This window comes from Balaenoptera musculus, chromosome 17 (assembly GCF_009873245.2).
Source record: "Balaenoptera musculus isolate JJ_BM4_2016_0621 chromosome 17, mBalMus1.pri.v3, whole genome shotgun sequence".
Classification (NCBI taxonomy): domain Eukaryota; kingdom Metazoa; phylum Chordata; class Mammalia; order Artiodactyla; family Balaenopteridae; genus Balaenoptera; species Balaenoptera musculus.
The window spans coordinates 41002680-41016378 of NC_045801.1; the positions used below are offsets into that span (position 1 = coordinate 41002680).

General features: G+C 34.2%; 1 pseudogene; it reads left to right on the plus strand.

The window, feature by feature from the left end:
* Positions 1-5173: 5173 nt before the first annotated feature.
* On the plus strand, positions 5174-13276 carry LOC118883337 (annotated as a pseudogene).
* The last annotated feature ends 423 nt before the right edge of the window (positions 13277-13699 follow it).

A 13699-nucleotide genomic window follows, 5' to 3' on the forward strand; every position in this document is an offset into this window, starting at 1 on the left:
CACCTATTGATGGACACTTAGGTTGTTTTCATATCTTTGCTATTGTAAATAATGGTGCAATAAACATAGCATTGCATATTAGCATTTTCATTTTCTTCAAATAAATTAGCATTTTCAAATTAGCATTTTCATTTTCTTTTTCAAATTATCATTTTCGTTTTCTTCAAATAAATACCCAGAAGTGGAATTGCTGGATCATATGATAGTTCTATTTTTAATTTTTTGAGGAATCTCTATATTGTTTTCCACAGTGGCTGCACCAATTTCCATTCTCACCAACAGTGAATGAGGGTTCATTTTTCTCCACATCCTCTCCAACACTTGTTTTTGTTTTTGTCTTTTGATAGCAGCCATTCTCACAGCTGTGAGGTGATATCTCATTGTGATTTTGATATGCATTTCCCTGATGATTAATAATGTTGAGGACCTTTTCATGTACCTGTTGGCCAGCTGTATGTCTTCTTTGGAAAAATTTCTGTTCAGGTTTTTGACAATTTTTTTAATTGGATTGTTTGGATTTTTTGATATTAAGTTGTATAAGTTCTTTATATATTCCAGATATTAACCTCTTATCAGACATGTGATTTGCAAATATTTTCTCCCATTCATGAGGTTGCCTCTTTGTTTTGCTGCTGGTTTCCTTCGCTTAAAAAAAAAATTCAGTTTGATGTAGTCCCATTGCTTAGTTTTGCTTTTGTTGCCCTTGCCTAAGGAGATAGATCCCCAAAAATATGCTAAGACCAAAGTCAAAGATCTGACTGCCTATGTTTTCTTCTAGAAGTTTAGTAGTTTCTGGTTTTCCATTCAAGTCTTTATTCCATTTTGAGTTAATTTTTGTATATGGTGTAAAATAGTGGTCCAGATTCATTCCTTTGCATGTAGCTATCCTATTTTCCCAACATCATTTATTGAAGAGACTATATTTTCCCCATTGTATAGTCTTACCACCTTTGCTGTAGATTAATTTTCCATATGTGAATGGGTTTATTTCTGTTGTATTGATCTGTGTCTGCTTTTATGCCAGTGCCATACTGTTTTGATTACTATAGTTTTGCAGTATAGTTCAAAGTCAGGGAGTGTGATACCTCCAATTTTGTACTTTTTTCTCAAGATTGCCTTAGCAATTCAGAGTCTTTTGTGGTTCCATACAAATTTTAGGTCTATTTGTGTTTTTTCTATGAAAAATGCAGTTGGTATCTTGATAGGGATTGCATTGAATCTTTATATTGCTTTTGGTAGTATAGGCATTTTAACAATATTAATTCTTCCAATCCATGAGAACAGTATAAATTTCCAACTATTTTTGTCATCTTTAATTTTTTTCATCAATGCCATAGCTTTCAGAGTACAGGTCTTTCACCTCCTTGGTTAAATTTACTCTGAGGTATTTAAATTGGTGCAATTGTAAGTGGAATTGTTTTCTTAATTTCTATTTTTGAGAGTTCATTGTTAGTGTATACAAATGCAACAGATTTCTGTATGCTAATCTGTATCCTGCAACTTTGCTGAATTCATTTATTAGTTCCAATAGTTTTTGGTGGAGTCTTTAGGGTTTCCTGTTTATAGTATCATGTCATCTGCAAATATTGACAGTTTTACTTCTTTCTTTCCAATTTGGATGTCGTTTCTTTTTCCTGTCTGACTGCTGTGTCTAGGACTTCTATAATAAAAGTGGTGAGAGTGGGCATCTTTGTCTTGTTTCTGACCTTACAGGAAATGCTTTTAGCTTTTTGTCATTGAGTATGATGTTAGTCATTGATCGTTGAGTGCGGCCTTTATTTTGTGGCAGTATGTTCCCACTATACCCACTTTGTTAAGAGTTTTTATCATGAATTATGTTAAATTTTGACAAATGCTTTTTCTGCATCTATTGAGATGATCAATGATATTTATCGTTTGTTTTGTTAATATTGTGCATTATGTTGATTCATTTGTGGTTGTTGAACCATTCTTGCATTCCTGGAATAAATCCCACTTGATCATGATGTATGATCCTTTTAATGTACTGTTAAATTCTGTTTGCTAATACTTTGTTGAGGATTTTTGTACCTATGGCCTGTAATTTTCTCTGTGTGTGGTGTCCGTCTGGTTTTGCTATCAGGGTAATTCTGGCCTCATGGAATGATTTTGGAACTGTTCCCTCCTCTTCAATTATTTTTAGAATAGTTTGAGAAGGATAGGTATTAACTCTTCTTTAAATGTTTGGTAGAATTCACCTGTGAAGCCATCTGCTCCTGGACTTTTGATTATTGGGATTTTTTGAGTTACTAACTCAGTTTCATTACTAGTAATTGGTCTATTTAGATTTTCTGTCTCTTCCTGATTCAGTCTTGGTAGGTTGTATGTTTCCAGGAATTTATTCATTTCTTCTAGGTTTTCCAATTTGTTGGTGTATAACTGCTCATAGTAGTCTCTTATGATACTTTGTTTTTCTATGGTATAAACTGTAACTTTTCATCTTTCATTTCTGATTTTATTTGGGCTCTGACTCTTTTTTCTTGATAAGTCTGGCCAGAGGTTTGAAAATTTTGCTTATCTTTTCAAAGAACAAGCTCTTAGTTCTATTGATCTTTTCTAGTTTTTTTAGTCTCTGTTTTTTATTTCCACTCTGACCTTTTTTATTTCCTTCCTTCTGCTAACTTTGGGCTTTGTTTATTCTTTTTTTTTCTAGTCCCCTTAGGGCTAAGGTTAGATTTTTTGAGATTTTTCATGCTTCTTGAGGTCAGCCTGTATTGCTATAAACTTCCCTCTTAGAACTGCTTTTGCTGCATCCCATAGGTTTTGGAAGGGTATATTTTCTCTTCTTGTTTGTTTCAAAGTTATTTTAATTTCCTCCTGATTTCTTCATTGACCATTAATTGTCTAGTAGCATATTGTTTAGACTCCACATATTTTTATTTCATCCAGTTTTCTTTTTGTAGTTGATTTCTAGTTTCTACCATTGTAATTGGAAAAGATTCTTGATGTGATTTCAATCTTCTTCAATTTACTGAGACTTGTTTTGTGGCCTAACTTGTGATCTCTTCTGGAGAATGTTTCCTGTGGACTCGAAAAGAATGTGTATTCTGCTGGTTGGGGATGGAATGTTCTGTATGTATCTATTAAGTCTATCTAGTCTAATATGGCACTTAAGGCCAGTGTTTTCTTAGTGATTTTCTGTCTGGATCCATTACCATAAGTGGGGTATTAAAGTCTCCACTATTACTGTCAATTTATCTTTTTTATTTCTGTTAATATTTGCTCTATATATTTAGGTGCTCCTATGTTGGGTGCATAAATGTTTACAAGTGTTATATTCTCTTGTTGGATTGTCATAATTATGTAATGCCCTTTGTCTCTCTGTTGCTATTTTTAATTTAATTTTTGAGTTGTAGTGTTAGCTTATTAATCTTCAATCATTCTTTTCTAATACAAATATTTAAGTACTGCTTTATCTGCATTCCAAAAACTTAATATGTAATATTTTCCTTTTCAATCAATTATAAGTATTTCCCAAATTTCATTATGATCTTTATTTGACCCATGAGTTATTTAGCCTTTACATTTTCAAATGTATGCTGTGGTTTAGTAATCTTTCTGTAAAATATTTCTAACTTAATTGCATTGTTATCACAGAACATAGTCTGCATGATAAGAATTCTCTAAAATTTGATGAGTCTAAATTCTGTTTAGTTTTCATAAATGTTCAATGAATGCTTGAAAAGAATGGTTTTCTCTAATTGTTTGGTGTGGGAGTCAATATATCAAGTTTGTTGATAGTGGTGGGCAAATGTCCTTTATTCTAAGTTATTGATTGTTCTGCTTGATTTATCAATTGCTGAGAATTGTTTTCATATTGGTTATAATAATGGTGAATTTTTCTCTTTTTCTTATAGTTTTTAGTATTTACTCATATGTTTTGAAGGTATGTCATTATGTGCATGGGTGTTTTGAACTGTTATTCCAAGGGAATTCAACCTTTTACCATTATATAGTGGATATTTTTATTTCTAGTAGTGATTCTTGTCTTAAAGTATTGTTTTGTCTGAAGTTCCCATAACCACACCAATTTACTTTTCATTATTTTTTTCTGGTATATCTTCTTCCAGCATTTTACTTTCAATTTTTATATCCTTATATTTTGGTCAAGTCTCTTATAAACAACATGGAGTTAGATCTTTTTTTAACACAGTCAGACAAACTTAACCTTCTAACTGAAAAGTTTAGTTCATTGATATTTACTGAGATTGTTGATGTATTGAATTTCTCTTTACCACCTTACTTTTGCCCTTTTATTTGCCCTGATTTTTTTGTTTATATTTTTCATTGTCATCTTTTGGATTGCTTAAGGTTTTTGTTATTTTTCTTTTTTTAACCTTTATTCATTTGGAAGTTTACACTGTATTTCTATTATTTCAGTAGCTGTTTAGAAATTTTAACATATAAACATATTAAAGTCTAAAATGCTTTAATATTAGTTGTTCCAACTTACATGCTATTATCAGGAAATATTTTACTTGTATTCAAAATTGTTTTCATATTCCACAAATGAAACATTATTATTGTCATTGTTGTTTTAAATATTGTTTTATACAATAAATATTTATCTAGATTTACCCACATGTTCACTCCTTTCTTCACTATCCTCTCTTTCTTCCTTCTCAGACCTTCCCTCTGGGATCATTTTCATTCTTCTTGAAGTGTATTCTTCAGTAGTTACTCTACTGATGGTAATAAACACCATATTTGATGGTAAACAGTTTTTTGTTTTCCGAGAATGTCTTCATTATACTCACATTCTTAAAAGACAGTTTTGCTGTGTGTTTACATTTATTTTCTCTCAGACTTTGAAAACAGTATAACACTATATGCTATTTTTCATTTTTGTCTTTAATTGTTATTTGTTTCTAATCTGCTTTTTCTCTCTGACTACTCATTAAATTTCTTTTCCTTTGTTATTTTGCAGCTTCACTGCAATGTAACTAGATACATAGATATAGATATAGATATAATGTTTGAATCTTTCCTGCTTGGAACTTAGTAATTCCTAAATCATAGGATGTGTGTCTTTTATCAGTTTTGGAAAATTTTCACTGTTATCTCTTAGAATATTATCCATTTTTCATTTTCATGGCCACTCCTTCTGTAACCCTGATTACATGTATGTTGGATATTTGCTTTCATTTTATGATCCATGATTTTTGATGTCTCCTTCATGGTTACCGTATCTTTGACAATGGTATGCATCTGGTCATTTCTGTAGGGTCATCCTATAATTCAGTCCTTCTCTTGAGTTGTATGGAAGCTGCTTTTAAAACTAACTGAGTTTATTTCAATTATGCTTTTCAAGTCTATAATTTCTTCTTCAAATGTGCCTTATCATCACTGAGAGTCTCTAAACTCATACTTTCAGTACTGTTTTATGTTCCTTTAAACTTATAAAATATGCTCTTTTTCTATTATATATTTGAATATTTGAATATCATAAGTCTTTGTATGTTTGATATTTGTTTATTTGTTTCAACTATTGGGTATTTCTGCTGATTCTCAGCCATGTTTCTTGTTCCCACATCTGTTTTGTAATGTTTAACTGTTGAGTTGTTTATCTGATATACTTTTATCTGAATGAATTCTTAGAGGCATGAAGTTGAGAGTTCTTTCACCCACATAAGATTTATACCTGCTTATGGAATCCACCTTTAAACCTATTGTTTTCTAATAATTTTGTTTTAAGATAAAATAAGCAAATTTCCCATGTAAATTAGGATTTACCTCTAGTTCACTGTTCACTGAAGATGTGGCCCTTTTTGTTAGGTAGGGTCTTGGCTTCACATGCAGGTGTTTTATGTGACTCCTTACATTATATGGACACCAATATTTGTTCCCTGCTACCTATGAGGCCATTAAAACATAATCTCTGGATCACCAGAAATCCACAGGTGCCCAGAAAGCAGTCATGGACTTTTCTCCCAGGATTTATGCTTTTGTTTCATGTTTGAGTGCTGGGGATTTCCTTACTCTGTTGCCAGCTCAACCATGTAATGAATAGTTTTTCCAAACACTTTATATAGTATCTGGGATTATTCTGTAGTGTAAGGCTTTGCAGAATATCAAGTTTGTAAAACTTCCAGAAATGGAAACCTAATTTATTCTTTTTAAATTTTGCCTAAATTAGAACAGTTCCTTTTTTAGATGACTAAGTCATTTTCTATTAAAAATTCCTTATAATAAAAATATGTTTCTGTAAAACAGAGAATTACAAAAACTTCATAGAAAGAGAATATTGCTGAAAATTTTACCACTTCCCCAAAATATTCATGTATTAGGTTAAACCATTCAAAATAGTCCTTCTATAGGTCAAAACTAACTTTACATGGTTCAAATAAATATTTCCTTCCAGTGTTTTTTTCAATAACTGTGTTATATAGTTAAAATAATAATTTATATATAATCTTATATATTTTTCCCTTTGTAGAAACATTTCCCCATTAAACTTCTCACAACAGCTTGCTTATACAATACTTATATACATGATATTTAGCCTACTTGTTTTAATCATTTCCATATTTTCAGACATTTAAATTGTTTCCACATTTTTATATAGCTAATACTATCGTGAACATCTTTATGCCTAGAGCAATTTTCTGAATTTTGTATTTTCTCTTAGAATGGAGAAATGGAAATGAAATTGCTGATTTAGAAACTTAAAGTTTTTAAGAATCTTATTATCTACCAGCAAATTACACTCCCACTTGCAGATGTAAAATATCAGAATAGAGTATTTGGAGTCTCTCTCAGTTTCCAATTTGGTATTTCAACACCTCATTAGAAAAGTCATGTGATGCTTTAGCTCTAACCTACATCTCACCTATTGCGATGTGTTCTCATTTTCATATTATCTGTTCTTGGTTTAAATATCTCCCAGATACTCACCCATTTTGTGTAATTACTGAAAGAATCTCATCCAACTTCCCTTAGGAATTTTTTCAAAAGTACTATAAAAGTCAAATTACTTAAATCTACCTAAATTAACTCTTCAAAGAGGTATGCCAATTCTCACCAAAGGCCTAAAATTTAGTTCCAAGCAAGTGTCGAGATTTCAGTTCATTTCCATTTGTGGAAACACCATTTTGTTCCTCTCTCCCAAATTCTTCTCTATGTAACAAAAAAGGCAATAACTCATACATTTTTTTCTCACTAGATTGTTTCAATAACAATAATAAGAGCTACTTTTTATTGGGCGCCTAATCTGTGCCAGGAATCATGTTAGGCACTTTACATGATCTCTAATTCCCATAATAAACTTGCAAAGTATCATCATGCCCTCTTGATATTTGAGGAAAACTGAGTCTCAGAGAGGTTAAAGACCCATGGAAAATAAAGGGTGGGATCAGAGTTGAAGTGGATTTGGCCAAAGTCAAGCCTTCCTCTACAGAAATATAAACACACACACACTAGTCAATGTTATGGCTCAAAAAAGCAGGAGAGGGGGTCTCTTTTGTGCAGCACACCAGATGTCTTGGGGCAACAAAAGGAGTCATGGACATAATGGTTCACCCTTTATGTCATAGATAGAATCTAAAGCCACTATAAAGAAACCTAGCTAACCAACCTTGTTAAATAGCTGCTGAGAAACAAACAAAACAGTTGAGAAAATGAATGCATAGTCTGAAGATGGTTTTCCCTGTGGCTTAGTTTAATCAGCTAACACCCAAGAACAGCACGGCTAAGCTAGTTTTTTCATTCAATGCCATATTCAAGCGATGTTTCATAGCTTTAATAGCCCTGTCAACATTAATCAGGGAATCAGTGCAGCCCTCCAGAATCCTGCCATAAAAACACAGTGGCTTTTTAAAATTAGAGTTATGCAACCTTCAGCACACCCCAACTCTATGTTGAATTGATGTGTCTCACTCTCACCTTAAGCTCACCAAGATTCAGATGAGTCCAAGGGAAGCAGAGAGGGGTCAACATGGGCCCAGATGAACAAATGTATTTTCATAGGTTTCACAGTAAGCTTTTAACTCTTGATGCCATGGCTTTTTAAAAAATGAATAAATTATGGTAGGAAAATCTAACTCTCACCAACATGACAGTTGTTAGGTAATCTATATGCTGGACAGAAGTTCTGTGAAACATAGAAAAGTAGATGTAAATTCAAGATTCTGGTGGCATCAAGGTTGCTATATGCATGTATACCTGCACAGAGAATGTTATTCAGGCAGGAAATTGGGAGCCTAATTTAATTTGTTTTATTATTTTTTTTAAATGATATTATTTACCAAAAGTCTTGCATCCATGTTATTTTTAAAAATATAATGAGTCTTCTATGATTATCATCCCTGGTTTTTGAATGGATCTGTGTACTCACTGCAAATCTATAGCTGGAGGTATTAGGAAAGAGGAGGGTATTCAACAGTAAAGTATAGACACTTGCTGCTTTTCCTAAAAATCGGATTGCAGAATCCTAGATACTTTGCTATTAAAACCACAATACATTGGGCTTCCCTGGTGGTGCAATGGTTAAGAATCTGCCTGCTAGTGCAGGGGGCACGGGTTCAAGCCCTGGTCCGGGAAGATCCCACATGCCACGGAGCAGCTAAGCCCGTGTGCCACAGCTACTGAGCCTGTGCTCTAGAGCCCATAAGCCACAACTACTGAGCCTGCGAGCCACAACTACTGAAGCCCATGTGCCTAGAGCCCTGTGCTCTGCAACAAGAGAAGCCACCGCAATGAGAAGCCCGTGCACCACAATGAAGAGTAGCCCCTGCTCACGAAGACTAGAGAAAGCCCATGCACAGCAACAAAGACCCAATGCAGCCAAAAATAAATAAATAAAATAAATAAATCTGTAAAAAAAAAAAAAACCATAAAACCACAATACATTATGGTGATGGTCACTTCTGGGTTTGAAGCTTCCATTGCCCATGAATTAAATGGAAAAAGTTTGTTCTTTTTATTTTTGCAATTCACTACTCAGGAGCTGTATTCAAAAATAAATAGCTCTAGGCAACTATAGGAAGAAAACTTCCAGTTGAACTGATATGAAACCCATTTGCTAAATACGGGGGTAAATTAAGTTTTTAAATTATACAATTTAAAAATAAATAGCTCTTACAATGGCAAGATATAGAAAAATGCATACTCTGAATCTCCACCTATTAGCGATCTTTTTGCCACAGCTCTCATTTTCTCTAAGATTAAATAATATGTTAAACATGATTTGATCTTTTTTTTAAGTGTATATTTACTATAAATCAATTATCTTGAATTTGATCTCAAATTTAATTTTTCTTCAAATAAACATATACAGCATCAAGTAGTATAGATATGAAAAAAAAAAACTTTCCTCACTTACTCTACTCAGAGTATGCCAAACATGAAATCAAAATTCTGTTTCATTTTTTTAAAATAAACCAAAACTTTTTATAAAATGTTGCTTTCCAAAAATTCATGTACAAATTTTGACCTCACTTTTGTAACTTTCCTTGGCAAAATTTCTGGAATAAATTAATCAAATGCAACCCTCCACAGGAAAACACTTCCAAAAAATAACTTCCTCCACTGAAATGGAGTCTACAGAATAACAAGTGACTTCTCCACTTGACAATGTAAAATTTAATGCTTATTTGCCAAAATATTCATTTTTATTGATAAAAGGAGACTTTGATTGGCAATTCATTAGATATGTGAAATAATTTATTTCCTGTTATATCCCAAATATTCAGGTACAAATATATCTGAATATCTAGAATAGATGCATTGGAAAGAGAAGAGAAAATCTGGGGTCATATTTTTATTCAGGGTAGTAATCTAAGAATATTCCTACCTTTTGATAAATTAGCTTTGAGGCCAAAGTGGAATAAAACAGGTAAGGAAATTAAACTTGTCAAATTTTTTGTAATTGTTGTAATGGGAAGTAACATCTCATAAATTTGTCTAGGAAGAAAATTCTGACCTCCTGTAATAAAGTCAATATGTGCAGAGAAATGGCATGAGTGTCAAATTAAGGGTTGATCTGTCTTCCCTGGAAGAAATACCAGGCCACCTTTGGTCAAGGACTAACTTCATAAATGAGTCTAGCAGGTAGTTACCTAACCTGTATGTTCTGAAAACTCTAGCAATGCTGCCTTTCTCAAAACATCTTTCCAGTGTCTGTTACTGGTACCTGAAATTCCACCATTAGAAGATTATTATCCTCCTTTCATGTTTTGTCCCATGCTAAAATGTAAATACTACAGAGAATAATAATATATGAAGCTTATCAGTCATTTCTGTCTTCATGGTGATGAGTTGTTAATTGAAGAGATAAATAAAGTTTGAAATAATCATCTGTCATGGGAAAGGAAACGCTAGTAAAGAGAGAAGGCCCTGGAAGATTCTGGAAGGCACTGGGAATTATGGGAGGTCACGGGGAGAGAAGGGAAGGCAATTTTTTTAAACTTTTTATTTTATATTGGAGTATAGTTGATTAACAATGTTGTGTTGGTTTCAGGTGTACAGCAAAGTGATTCAGCTATACGTATACATGAATCTATTCTTTTTCAACTTCTTTTCCCATTTAGATTATTACATAATATTGACCAGAGTTCCCTGTACTATACAGTAGGTCCTTGTCAGTTATCAATTTTAAATATAGGGAAGGCAATTAAGCCAATGGAAGCTTCACAGTTTCTAATTAAATGGAGTTATAATCCTCCTGGGGCATAGCTGCATGGGGGGAAATGTTGCTGGTTGGGTCAAACTCTGCTTCTACGAGCTAGGAAAATAACACAAGTAAGGTCTTTTGAAACAGAAAATAAAGTATAAAATAGCTAAGAAAACAAACCATCTTTTGATTTGAAAATATAATCCTCAAAGAGTCAGGATCTACAGACATCTGTAACTGCAGCATTTCTTTTTCTGTGTCTACAACATGGTTAGAAGGCAAGAAACCCAGCAGCAACTCTTTCAGAGGAGGGTTCAAGGGAACATAACATAAGTATTTTTCTAAGTGTGTTCCATGGAATACTTAAGTGGATAGATGCTAGAGTGATGAGTGGGAGGGAGTTCTTTAGATAAGTAAGTTTGAGAAAAGCTTTATACCATAGGTCTCTCTTAAAGGGTTAAAACATGTGTATGGCAGAGACTATTGCATGTTCATGAAAATCCATCTCCTTGTTCTCCAGATCACATTTCCCAGCATTCATTTGCAGTTAGGTGTGGCCATGTGCTGGGTTCCAGACAATGGGATGTGCTTTCTGGGTAGAAGTCATGTGTTCTACTCTCTGGATTGGCCCATAAAACCTCCCATGCACCATCTTCCTTGCTCTTTGCTCCTTCCAAATGTCTGGAATGGAATAAATCTGGGGTGATTTGAGGACCTCTTCATTGAGGATGATGAAATTGATGGACAGTGAGTGGCTTTATGAATTACCTTTTGGAGGCAGCCACCTAATCAAGAGCTCTACTGTTGGACCACATCATGAGCCAGAAATATATCTTATAATGTTAAGCCACTGAGATTTCAGTATTTTTTCCTATTACAACACTTTAGGTATTTATCCTAACTAATAAAATGCTTTGCATCTTAAATGTTTGAAAGATATTGCAGTTAAAAAATCATATTTACTTTTATTAAACCCAATTTTTTCCACTGATTTAATCACAGTACCTTTATGGTTTTGTTTTGTTTTTACTTTAACAACTATTAGCTAGTAGAACTACTAGTTTTTTTATTGGGGAAAAACTATGTCTTTCTTTAGGGAAGACTCACTAAGCCTTTCTTCACTCCCTCTAGCCTTCTAGAAGTTTATTCTAGCTAGAAGAGAAGTTTATTCTAGGTAGAAGAGGAGAGGACTAAGAAACAAACTATGGCCAGGATTATGGGGATGTACAGCACCAGGGATTTTAATTATAAACTCACCCACAGAGCCATGTTAGATATTCCAATGCAGAATTAACTAGGTGAGTGCAGAGAACAGAGGCATATGGTCTCTGAGGAAGCATCTCAGAGACACCCTCTCCCACAACTGGGAGCTGGGCCTGGCCCAGGGGAGCTTTGCCCTCATCCACGAGGACTTTGGTGTCAAAGAGACCTTCTTCAAATTCTCCAAGAGGGAAGTGACTGACCCCTTTTGACCCTGTTCTCATCAAGGTGAAAATTTTCCACCTGGACAAGTACAAAGAAGTCAAGGTGCCCATGATGTACTGGGCAGGCAAGTTTGCCTCCACAGTTGATAAGAATTTTCGTTGCCACATCCTCAAACTGCCTTACTGAGGAAATGCCACCATGCTGGTGGTCCTCATGGAGAAGATGGGTGACCATCTTGCCCTTGAAGACTACCTGACCACAGACCCGGTGAACACACAACCCAAAAACATGAAAACCAGAAAAATGGAAGTTTTCTTTCCAAAGTTCAAATTAGATCAGAAGTATGAGGTACATCTACAGGGACTGAGGAATATGTAAAACACAGCATGGAAAGGCGATCAGCACAATCCAGGTGGTGGGGAATAATTTGCAAGAGAAAAATATTCCATTTCTTTGACAAATTAGTTATAAGGGAAAAAAGGAAGTGGGAGTGGTCTACATATTGAAAAAGCCTTAAGAAATATATCTGCCATTTGCAATGTGTCATCTTTATCTAGACCATGATTCAAACAAACTATAGTGAAATATGACATTTGTGAGAGAATAATTTAACAGTGGATACTATTAAGTATTCTTAATAATATCTGACAATTGTATGAATTTATGATCATAAAAAGTCTTTAGGGACTTCCCTGGTGGCACAGTGGTTAAGATTCCGTGCTCCCAATGCAGGTTCCCGGGTTCAATACCTAGTCAGGGAACTAGATCCCGCCTGCAGCAACTAAGAGTTCGCATGCCACAACTAAGGAGCCAGCGAGCTGCAACTAAGAAGCCCGCCTGCCACAACTAAGACCCAGTGCAACCAAATAAATAAATATATATATATATATATAAAATTTTAAAAAAGAGTCTTCATCTTCTAAAAAAGGATGAGGTACATGAACTGCTGAAGGAGATGGGAATCAGCAGAATATTCTCACCGTGGGCTGACCTGAGTGAACTCTCAGTTACTGCGAGAAATATTAAAATAACCAAGGTTTTACAAAGAGCAATGATTGAGGTTAGTAAGGAACTGAAGCAGTGGTGGGAAACCTGTCAGAAATCACTGCTTATTCCATGCCTCCCATCATCAAAGTGGACCGACCATTTCATTTCATGATCTGTGAAGAAACCTCTAGAATGATGCTATTTCTGGGCAGGATGGTGAATCCAACTCTCCTGTGACCTATGACATGCGTGAGTATTTAGAACTATAGCAAATGTTGAATCCGAGGTGTTTGAACCTACACAGGACAGTGGCACTGGGTGTCGAAAAGAGAGAGTGTCCCCCCTTGTCCTCAAATGCTAGTTTGAGTCGTTCTGAGATAAATCTGCGTATTAAATTCAAACTTATTTTAAGGAGAAAAAAATAAAGTAAAAGGAGGGGAAAAAGCGAGAATCATATATAGAAGCTAAGGATTAGTGAGAAGAGACAAGTGTGGTGACAAGGTTCTAATTTTTTTTAATTTTGCCTTACTTTCCTCTTTTCATATAAGGAATCATTATACAGGAATAGTAATTACTAATAATGGCCTTGTTCAGTTACTTTAATAAAAATACCTATTGTGATCTTGTATCTATTAGGACTCTATCAGAACGAGCAACTCA